The sequence below is a fragment of the Panicum virgatum genome, chromosome 1K (genome assembly GCF_016808335.1).
Source record: "Panicum virgatum strain AP13 chromosome 1K, P.virgatum_v5, whole genome shotgun sequence".
Taxonomy (NCBI): Eukaryota; Viridiplantae; Streptophyta; class Magnoliopsida; order Poales; family Poaceae; genus Panicum; species Panicum virgatum.
In genome coordinates, this window is record NC_053136.1 from 39,157,337 (window position 1) to 39,168,867 (window position 11,531).

The 11,531-nt window shown below is 42.8% G+C and overlaps 1 pseudogene; it reads right to left on the reverse strand.

Moving 5' to 3' along the window:
- Positions 1-4,324: 4,324 nt before the first annotated feature.
- On the reverse strand, positions 4,325-9,185 carry LOC120706800 (annotated as a pseudogene).
- Between the last annotated feature and the right edge of the window lie 2,346 nt (positions 9,186-11,531).

Here is an 11,531-nt window from a genome sequence, read left to right on the forward strand (position 1 = left end):
GGGCGACTGTTGACGGCTTCCATGGACTGCAGAATCGATTGGGTGATCTCGATCCATCATCTCGCTTCACTGCTGGACACACCCCGTACCATGGATGAACAAGGAGCAGATGGAGTGTTTCCCAATTAAACAAATTTGGTATTAAAAATGTTATTATCTTTTTTATAAATTTGGTCAAAGTTTGTCAAATTTAACTTAGGACAAAACCTAATACGATATGTAAATAAAAACAGAAGGAGTGGTATGCTGTAACAATCCAAATTTCAACACGTACGTATCGGTCACCTGGATAGTGGATAATGCACCCTGCTGTGTAACAATAGTTACTCATGAACTATATAATATTTAAGCCTTCTTTTGGGTATCATCACTACATGTCGGCATTGGATGTCGACTTTTTGGTCAATGCTGGACCACACAACATCTGCTTCTTCTGCAAGCTAGAGATAATTGCGTTTGACATTTGAGCCACGTGTGGAAGGGAACGAAATAGAAGAATATTTGAAGGGAAGCAAGCAGAGCCTATAGCAGTGATGCAGCACATCAAGGAAGAGGCCAACCTTCGGTTCAGGGCTTGCGGAGCCCCTGATGTATCTTAGATCACTTATGTTTTTAGCTCTCTTCACGAGTAGTGTATCTCCTGTTTTATGTAATCACAACTTTGTAAGACTTGAATTTCATCTTCTTCAAATATGATTTGGCAGTGCTCCTGCCCTACTTTTCAACCTCAGCATTCACACCTCAATGCACTAGCCGTTTGAGCTAGGAAACGTTCTCATATGGAATGCACCTGCAACCGTATTTAATATGTGCAGACGGGGAAAAATACCACCTAATTCATCACTCCTTGGTAAGCACACAATCCTGTCTTAAACGACTTGTTTTATGGGTATGGAGGGAGTACACGAAAATGACCACTGCTAAATGCTTCTACACACTTGAAAGCAGTGGTAGGAGTGTGCAAACCAAGCTTCTGTTTCACGTTTGTCGTTGTATTGTTGTAGCCGATTTTAATTTCTCTAGGTCATGCTAATTTTTGAAAGGACACGTATTACAGATGTTCATGTTTCAAAGAACCAGATGAAGCATCTGTCTCAGAGGTTTTTCAATTAATTCTCTCACTAAAACTCTGGTTTTACTTGGTTTATATGCGTAGGAAATGGACCTAGAGACTCACCCTTAGCTTTGGGGGTAGAGACAGGAGGATCATGCATTGCAAAACAGTACCCTGTATGGATAGTTATGTCATCAGAAAATGTATAATAAAGTTCCATAATTGTTCTTTTTAAATTTTAATGGGAGTTTCAAATCTTATTAAACGTTGTGACCTTTTAGTGTTTTTGATGATGTGGCAAAGAATTAATGAAGAGAAAAGACGAAACACTAATCTATTGGGTGTAGCCTAGGAAACAAAAGGCATGAATGAAACAATACATTGTATGGAGCTATGTCAACTATAAACCAAAGCCCTCTTGCTTATATGGTATTCTTGGAAATAGTATAAATATATATGAAATCTCCCATTAAGACTGTTCGAAGTACATCGAAATAAAGAGACTATATAAATCTTGAATATGCAACTGTGCACGTTAATTTGCCACGAAAAACATATGAACCAGCAGCGCAATTATAGGTCATAGATTTTTCCTTCTTGTCTTCATTCAATTATTACCACACCCACTCCTCTTTGAGTCTAGTTTTCACTACACCTGTAGCAATTGGTAGGCCTCAAGAGTCCGTGTGTTCTCTTTGAGTTGAAGAAAACAATCGTAGCAGTGCGTGTATGCCATAGGTCGTTCATTCATCTAGATTTGGGAGGCATCGGGAGCAAATTCTGATCACGGATGAGTTCGAGCAGCGAGTCGCGCTGAAGTGGGTATGCCCTCGAGCAGTATATTAGCAAGTCACTTGGAGCGCAGCAGGTGGGTTCGTGATCCTTTCAGGAGTACCATGCTCCCGACGGGTATGGAGAATCCTCCCCATTTGTTAAGCTTTGACACTTTGGATTTAGTTTCACCTACTCTGTTACCGTATGTATGGAAGCTAGCAAGTTGGATGTTTCTCTTGTGTACTACTTGTATGTATTGTAATCCAACTTTCAACACGCATCGGTTACCTGGATAATGCTCCTCCCCTGATGTGTACTATATAAATATCGACTTATTATTACTAGACTAGGCTTCCAACAACTCTGAATCTCTAATCTGATCTGCCAGCAACAAATCATTGGGACAGGACCGGATGCTACAAACGTTCACACACTGTCAGTAGGATGTCCGTTACGTGCCCTTTTTATAACAACAATATATATATATATATATATATATATATATATATATATATATATATATATATATATATATATACCATACATTTAAATAGCATGACACGAAACATAGCCAAACCGCTCTATCAGCCGCGGCCGGGTCAGGTCTGCTGATTGAATTGCCCAATCATGCATGGCATGTAGTTAGTTATTGGCCTCGCTTCTGTAATTTCGCTTGATGTGTAGGCTTTACCTGTAGCTTTTGACTCGGGCCCATCCAGCACAAACTAAATGGGCTTTGTTTCGATTAATCCTAGTTGATGGATGATGGCCATGCATCTTGCTCAACCGTACACCGGTCGTCTAAATTATCACTTACCTGCAGGCTGCAGCATCAGGTTCGGTACGCGATGCTAACGCATCATCATCATTAGTGCTACTTGAGTTTCCTCCCCCTCTTCCTTTTCTGAACGACCGTGCTTTCTTTCTTTCTCTCTCTTTATATAAACTGGCCAAAGGATGTCGGGCCAGTTGGTTCCGGCAGTCCGCCGGCAGTCCGGCGGCACTCCGGAGGTTGTGGGTTCGATTCCCGGAAGGGGCGAATTTTCGCCTACTGGTTAAAAAAACCCCCTCGCTTGCTCCATATTCAAAGCACTGTGGAGCCCGGCCTAACTCACAAGGCGACGGGCCTCGTGTACGGGTGAGGCAGGGGTTCGGGGGTTTTCTTGACCTGCTGTGAGAAGGTCTTCTACCTTTCAAACAATGCCGTGGGGGCGGTCTTACCCCCGCAGGTCAAGTTTTTTTTTCTTTATATAAACTGCTTTCTAGCAAATTTTTGCACCCCAATGTCAAATAGGCTGCATGATGAACTCGACGCTTGTGGCCAGAAGGTGAGGATTGAGATGCTTTTGAGACGTCAGACGCTGATGAGAGAAGGCAACGTGGTTGGACATTTCAGATTTTCAGTCACGAACGTGAAACGTCCATGCATGGCAACTTCTTGTACCTGCACCTGCAGGAGAGTATAGGACAGCTATCATATTGGTATTTCTAATGCAACGATGTCATTTATTTTTCATCGAGCAATCATGTCATTTATTTTTCCTTCCAAAAATAATAGAAAAAGTCTAAATTACTTCCCTAAACTATAACTTGGTTCAGTTTACCCCCTAAACTATGTTATTTAGTTCATTTTACCCCATAATACAATTTGTCCCTTTTATTTCTCTATACACAAGTTAAATTTTAATTTCAAATTTTGCAGGATAGTAGCGGATATCACAATGAATATTTTAAAAATATATTTTTTTCATCATTATTTTTCATATAATTTTGAACTCCAATGATTAATTTATTATTAATTATTCTAACCAGTCAAAATAATAAAAAAAATTATGATGTATTTTTCTAGCATGTTTTATGATGTGTACTATCATCTTGTAGAATTTCAACTTAAAACTCCACCTATGCATGGAGAAATTTAAAAGACAAATTGTATTAGGGGTAATTTGAACTAAAGGGCATATTTTGAGAGGTAAAATGAACCAAACGATAGTTTAGGGGTTATCCGAACTTTGTTTATAGCTGATGGAAGTAATTTAGACTTTTTTCCAAACTATAGAGCCTCGGTTTGCATTTCACCTAGAGGCCTTCATATCTATCTTAGGTACGGCCCTGACTTAATCATGGAACCAAGCTAACAAAGTTTGTTTGAAGTTTCAATCTGCCTAGGCGTGGCGTTTCAAGCATCCGGTCATTCTAAATGTATATATAACAAATTATTTTCATATATAGTGTCTTGGAACATGTCTTCTTGCAATATGACTAAAAGCAGGCGCGGAGCCAGCCGAGCTTGCCGCCGGGGTCGGCTCCACTGAGACGATGGGGTCCAGTACGTATATAACAGTATTATACATAGAAATTTGCAGAACTCATCGGGGTCCGACGACCCCAACAGCTACACATAGCTTCGCCACTCACTAAAAGGCCTTTGTTAGAATCGTAAAAACCATATGATATAGTAGCAAAAACAATTTTTTAAAAAAATTACAGTAGATCTTGATTTGTGCGTAAAAATATCAGCAATCTATTTGTGAAATCGGTTTCTCAATTACAACTTCTATAATCATAGTTTACAGACAAAAAAACAATATTAAGCATTACAGAGGATACATGGGGTGCTAGCTGGCATACATGTGCTTTTTATAGCTATTTAGTACCCAGGGTGCTAAATAGAGTGATCCTATATACATACATACATACATATATATACGTAGGATGAGATGGAGATACTCCTCATCTCATTCATGGCGGCCGCCACCGTTGTAGTACTTGAGGATCTCGGTCACGTTGATGGGCTCGATCTTAACCCATCCACGTGAAACAGCCATCACCAACATCGGGATCACTGCGAGGACCACGATGAGGTTGGAGCTGATGGGCTTGATCTTAATCCATCCACGTGAAAGAGCCGTCGCCACCATCTTGATCACCGCAAGAGGCACAATGAGGTTGGGGCTGGCGATCAGCTCCAACACCTCCAGCCAAACGGGACGACAATTGCTGTCGTTGCGAGCCGCCTCCCTGCAGTGAATCTTTTCCGCTTTGTGGTGGAAGGCATAGTCGCCGCGCCCTGGAGGACAAGCGGACTCCCCCTGCTGAATACGATTGTCCTGGGTCAGACTGGAAAACGGTTGACTTAGTAGGTCATTAACTAAGAGCACCTAGCTAAGTGTTCAAATCTTTATACCGTGCACATTGCTGCGAGGGCACTGTGGCCCGCGAAAGTAGCTCGCTATGCAATCAAACGTGAGAAGTCATGTAAACATGACTGTCGGACTCACCTGAGCAATAACGGCCTCTGCAGGAGCAGTCATGTAAACATGAGCAGTCATGTAAACATGATTGTCATCCTCCCTCCACTCAATCTCCAATGATCCACCAGGCACATCAACTATACATTTCTGCATCACCCAAAAAAAATGGAGAGAATATATAACACAGGTTGTGGTAACTATGAAAGTGAAATTGCCGAACAAAAAAAAAAGATACTGACACGCTCAGCTCGGCCCTCGAGAACAGCGGCAACAACAACCGCGCAAGCACCAGTACCACAAGCAAGAGTTGCTCCTACATTCAAAATCATAGGTTAGCTTTGCATATCCACTACAAGTGATAAATGCATGAATATAAAAGAGATCACTGAAACTTAGAAATACATTAGAGCTATTTGCATTATGAATTTACAATGTGGTACTGATGACACATACACAACATCAGTAGAATTCAAACATATATACATGGGAAAAATATTCTAACTCCCAGGTAAACAGCATATGCTACAGATCAGGAGCTTAAGGGAAGATCAATTATACCAGCACCACGCTCCCAAACCCGCATTTTAAGGTGTGAGCGAGACAAAACCTCTACAAACTCTGCAAAAAGAATGTTACTTAAACATAATTCAAATGCAAGGGTGTATGCATAGAACACATGTTAATACAAGAAATGAGAAGTTACCGGTGTTGGTGCGAGCAGGAAACATCTCATGGTGCTCAAATTTAGGGCCAATTTCAGTAAGTTCTAAATCATCAACCTGCAAGACCTGTTGGACTCCAGCCAAGACAAGAATCTATAGTTATGTGGCAGCTTGGTTAAACTAATGAAATTACAATTCTTAAAAGTACAGTTTCAACCTTCACATGTGGCCTAATTCACAAACAATCAGGGACTTAGGGTTGCTAGTTGCGGGGGTCAGATCTAACATTAACAAAATAGCAGAACCCTATTGAAGCATCTTAACATGGATGTATCCATCATATAAACTGTCACCTTATTTTGCAAGTAAAAACAACATATCTTGTTGATCAGGGCAATGAAAAAAAACTCGACCTGCGGGGGGTTTCAGGGCAATGAACAAAAGGATCACGGAGACTAGTGCTTTCAGTAGCTGGCAAGTTCTAATTCCGCAAGTTCAATGTAGAAAATATAATGACGTATGTTGAGCCAATGACTCAAGAAACATGAAACTCACATTGGGTGCTAAGAAAGACAGTTTGTACAGAGGTTTTAAAAAGATTAAATTATTTCAATAGGGAAAACTATCTCACAGATGGATTCGCAAAACGCATGGATTCAATATGGTAATAAATAATAAAATTATCTGTTTTGACAAGAAAGCAGTTTGACATGAACGGAACATGAATTTACAAGTTGGTTACCTTGAACTCCTTCGAACCAAATGTGACACAGTGAGGATTACCCATGCTAACACAAGTTACATGCCATGTTGAACCCTCAACTTCTAATTCAGCTTGGACAACAGCTTTGTTCCTGGTAGCTGGCAGTTTCGTGGGGATCTCTGGTCCAGAAAGGATGGGCTCACCCATATCAACCCTTACCTGAAAAATAAAAGTGTGCCAAATTATGTCTGAAATATAAATCAGACTTGGAGGGTGACACGTTGGAGTCATGTTCAACAAGAATGAGTGCATCAATCGTTTGAACTTGAAAAACAGAAGTAAATAGAAAGCTAATACACTTGAGATAATTAAAGCCAAGAAAGCCCAAGATAATGGACTTCAATAGCTTAAAGATGTCCAGTAAGAAAGCAAGGTCCTGAAAATATATAAGATTGCAACCAGAAGCAGGAATTCCTCTTATAAGTACTTTTAAGTAGGGTCATGTGGTTTATTGTACATTTGTACTGAATTTAGTTTTAGTTTGCTGGAATGAAGCTAGGAGATCTCTTTTGGCTAGAGATCGGCAATTTAGTTTTAGCTTGCTGCATTTAAGTTAGATGACCTTTTTTGGCTACCGGTTGATGCCCAAGACTTTATCGCTGACAACAATTCTTACAGTGTCACACCTGTAATGCACATGTTCTTTGATGGATTTCCTGAGTTTTGGTCGCCAATTTGGCTGCTACGAAAAGTGGAGCTTGCTACATGGTTAAAACTAGTGCTCTTTGACTGAAACAGCCCATTTATCTAGTTCTTCGATTGCAGTGCCATAATATTTTATATTGATAAGTGATAACACACTGAGAAGTGTATGCAAAATGCAATAGGTTTTAAATATCCAAAAATCGGTCGCAGATCAGGTAATGAACCTTAGCAGGCAGCTAGAGACTAAGGAGAGACTACCTTTGCTCATGCACAACCAAGGTTCAGTAACATATGTAGATATGAAATGGCTAAAAGAACTAGAAAAACATTCACCTGCCCATCATTTTGTATTTCAGGGATGATGAGTCCAGTGCCAGTATGCATCTTGGAGCTGAAACATTAAAGAAAACTATAATTAGGGATAATAACAAAGAACACATTTCGCGTCATCATATGTCTAGTATTTTTGTTAACTATATTTGTATCAGACTAAGGCTCGGCTAAAAATTATGAGATTCAGATTAACACAAGACATTATTTATTTATTTTTTTGTATTTCAGTTATAATGTGATTAAATCCACAGGTAGAATTTGCATTTAATTGCATCACAACAATGCTGCAATCTCCATGCGTTAATGGTTTTACCTATTTGTTCCCTGCAGATTTTCAAGCTCGTCTATAAACCGAACAAAGCAACGGGCACCATTACCACACATCTGAAAGCATAAGAAATAAGGGATCAACAGATATTGTATGAAAACAATTCAGCACTAACAAGGTCCATTAAACAATTTTCTGATTGTCCACAGAATTGACATTTGAAAGAAGACAAAGGATTCTTTAGTCCATTTGACAGTTGGTCGAGTGAGAAAGTAAAGCAAAAGGCAGCCAAAAGTCATAATTGATTAAAAACACAACCCCAGTCCATGCTAGGGAGTGAGACATGTAGCATAATTTTGGTAGGTCTGCAAAACAGTGGATAGGGTATAGGTACATTAGGTAACTGTTTCTGCAATAAACTCTAATCATAGACTAGATTAGTAGAGTTCCCAGACACTAGTTAGGTGCACTGTAGGACCCGAGCAAACAAAGTTTTATTAAGTCTAAATTTGCCTATGCCTAGCATTTCAACAAACTGAATAAACTTACAGCTACGCATCTACATTTTTCCTTGTGCAGCCAAAGCTCACAAGAACAAGACTGAAAAATATCTTCACCCATTTTACAGTAGAGACTGGTAATACTCGGCCGGCATTGTGCTATAAGCTTAGCTCAACTTATCTGCGCAGAAGAATCACTAGGAATAACAGTGACCACGACACTGAAGTGAAACATTTGTTACCACGCATTCAGCATCAGGATGAAACGGGGCACACACATACACGCACACAGACACGCACCTCCGGCAACTCCGGCTCGCTGCCATCAGAGTTGAACATCCTCATGGTGTAGCCAGCGCCATTGACCGCTGGCATGACGAAGATGACTCCGTCCGCGCCGATGCCGAAGTTCCGGTCGCACAACATGGCCGCCTGCTTCGGCGTCACCATGGGCACCGACGAATCCCTGTTGTCCACCTAAAATGCACACAACAATCAGCAGGCAAACCCAGAAAAACCTAGCGATTTCACAGCATCCGAGAAAGCAGAGATTGCCCCCGAATTCGTATCAGAAGGTAGGTTATCCCCCAACCCAGATAAGCACGCATCGCGGTGCGGTAGCCGCCCCCGAATTCGTAGCAGCAGCGCGCATCGCGGTGCGGAAGCCGAAGGAAGCAGAGAAGCGAAGCGCACCATGATGAAGTCGTTGCCGAGGCCCTGGTACTTGACGAAGTGGAGGCGCTCGAGGGACGAGGCGGCGGGAGAGGACCGGGGGGCGGAGACGGCCGAGACGACGGGGCGGCGAGGGGCGGGGCCGCACGGAGCGAGAGGCGGATGCCGCGAGCGCGGGAGGGGGCAGTGGGGTCGGCGAAGGAGGTGGCGGCGAAGGCGGAGTAGGAGGTGGAGGTGGTGGCGGCGAAGGCGGCCGCCATGGCCACGGCCACGGGAGCGGGAGGGGTTGGAATCTTTTTTTTCTGTCTCTTTTTTGTGACTTGGAGGTGTTGGAAACTTGGAATGGAGCGAACCCCAGCGACTTTTGAAGCAATCTGGACCGTTGATCAAAGATAAATGGCCAGGATCTGCTACTATAGCACCCGGTGAACAGTATTTCCGAGGAACAGAAGCCTCATGAACAGTGATGTGGAGTAATGACCGGTTCATTACAGTACTGTGGAACCTCGGTTATTTTACTGCGGCTCCGGGGGCCTCTCGCAGTATGCAGGTGGGGCCCACTCTGCCCGGGCCTGCTGTCAGCGAGGTCGTGCCAAATCCACGTTGACGTGGCCACGTCGCATGGTCAAAGAGTTTGGGAGCCAAGAGTTTGGGAGCGATGATCTGCCTCTACCAGGGGCGTTTTGTATGCAAACATATCTATTACTAGTATATGCAAACATGTCCACTAGTATAAATATGACTCTTTTATCTGTGTATCATTAAAGAAGTTGGTGTTTATATATGTACCACTAAAAAGTTTGTTCGCTCCTGTGTATCATGGGAAATTTAAAATTTTGCCATCCTTGCCAATGGCGCTGGTCCAGTTGCCATCATTACATCGGCTCTAACATATTTGTCATCGCAACAGTAACATGAGCTTTATTTTTGCCATTTTGGCCTTCGTGGCACGCCACATCGGCATGCCAGCATGGACTGGGCACGGGAAAAGACCACCGTGCCCCTGCCCTCCCATACATCACTGGTGGACGGGCTCGGGCCATCAGTCCGCATCCCCCCCTTTCCCTCAAGCGCGCACCAAATCCAAGCGGCGCTCGCGCGGCGGCGACGGCGACCACAGGAGACGGCGACCACGGGAGCTCCTGGTGGTTGGAAGAAGAGGGGTTTGCAGGTACTTGACGGCCCAGCGCAGCCAGGAAGGTTAGTGTCCCCTCCCATCCCCCTTTCCCGCACCTGCAAAATGTCAATTTGGTGAGCTAGGGTTAGGGTTGCAGTAGTCATTGTGGGCGATTTGGCTTTGGTCGGCTGATATCGTCCGTGTGGTGTCCCCAACATAGGCGGGTGATGTAGAACGCACTCGATCCAGAGTTGTGAGCATGGAACCTGACAGTTGCCCCCCTTGGTATGTCTAGACTAGACAATTTTCTAACTCTGCAATTTTTTTTGTCTAACTCTGCAATGTTTACATTCGTGCCAGGATTCTTCCTAGCAATGCGTTTAGAGTAGTTCTTCACGTTGGTTCGTACACGGCGGATGTTGAGTATGGTCTGGAAGAGATGGTTGCTCAGGAGCATGAATTGTGGCATGATAGGAGCACTGGGTACAGTTTATCTCAGTTCTATGAGGATGCTGGCACCAAAATAATATGGGGTCCTTCGCAGACATTGGCACTATGGGTTTTGGACACAGATACTGGGTCAGAATGGAGAATCCGAAAGGATGAGCAATGTCAGGTAATGATGCAGGAGAAATGAGATGAAAGGGTGGCACATATTACTATGGAGGTAGTAACCAAACAGGGATATGAGGTAAATGCTTCATCAGGTCCATCTAAGGTTGACAATACAGTTAATACTTCTAGGTCTGGTGTCACCAATGTGAATGGTTCTTCTTCTGAACCAAATGCAGAAGGTGTTGTTGATACCTGCACCTCTCCATCACAGCCTCCACCACAACCACTTGAGGAGATAGCTCCAATAGATTGGTCTTTACTGACCATAATTACTGAAGAGGAGGATAAGGATGGTGATGTAAATGCCATAGCTGATGAGGAAGTGGTGTATGAGGCAATGGGATTCAGAGATGCTAATGGGAGGGGTGGGGAAGGTGGTACAGAAGAAATTCCAATTCCTGCCATGGACAGTGACCTTCAGAGAGCTATGGATGAAGCTGTTATTCCTATTGATGACAAAGATCCTACTGAGCCTGTGTATGATTGGGATAGGGACAATCCTGATATGTCATTAGGTACACATTATCTTTGTATGTCTGACTTGAGGTTGGCAGTTAGACACCATGCTATTGTGAATGAATTTGAGCTTGGCACAGAGAAATCGGACACAACCAGGTTTAGGGGATTTTGCAAGTCAGCAGGATGCCCATGGAAAATTAGAGCTAGGACTCAGGATGATAAGAGTTTCAGGGTACTATTTTGAACTAACTATTAATTTTACAGTCCAGTTTCGATGTTTTGTTTGCCTTTATTTCTCGTAGCATGAACATGTTTGTAATAGATATTTTTTTTAGATTCAAATTAACACAGGTGTCCACAATTGTGCTTCAAGAAGTAGGGTTTTAGGCAGGATGGCTTCAACGGCTTGGGTAGC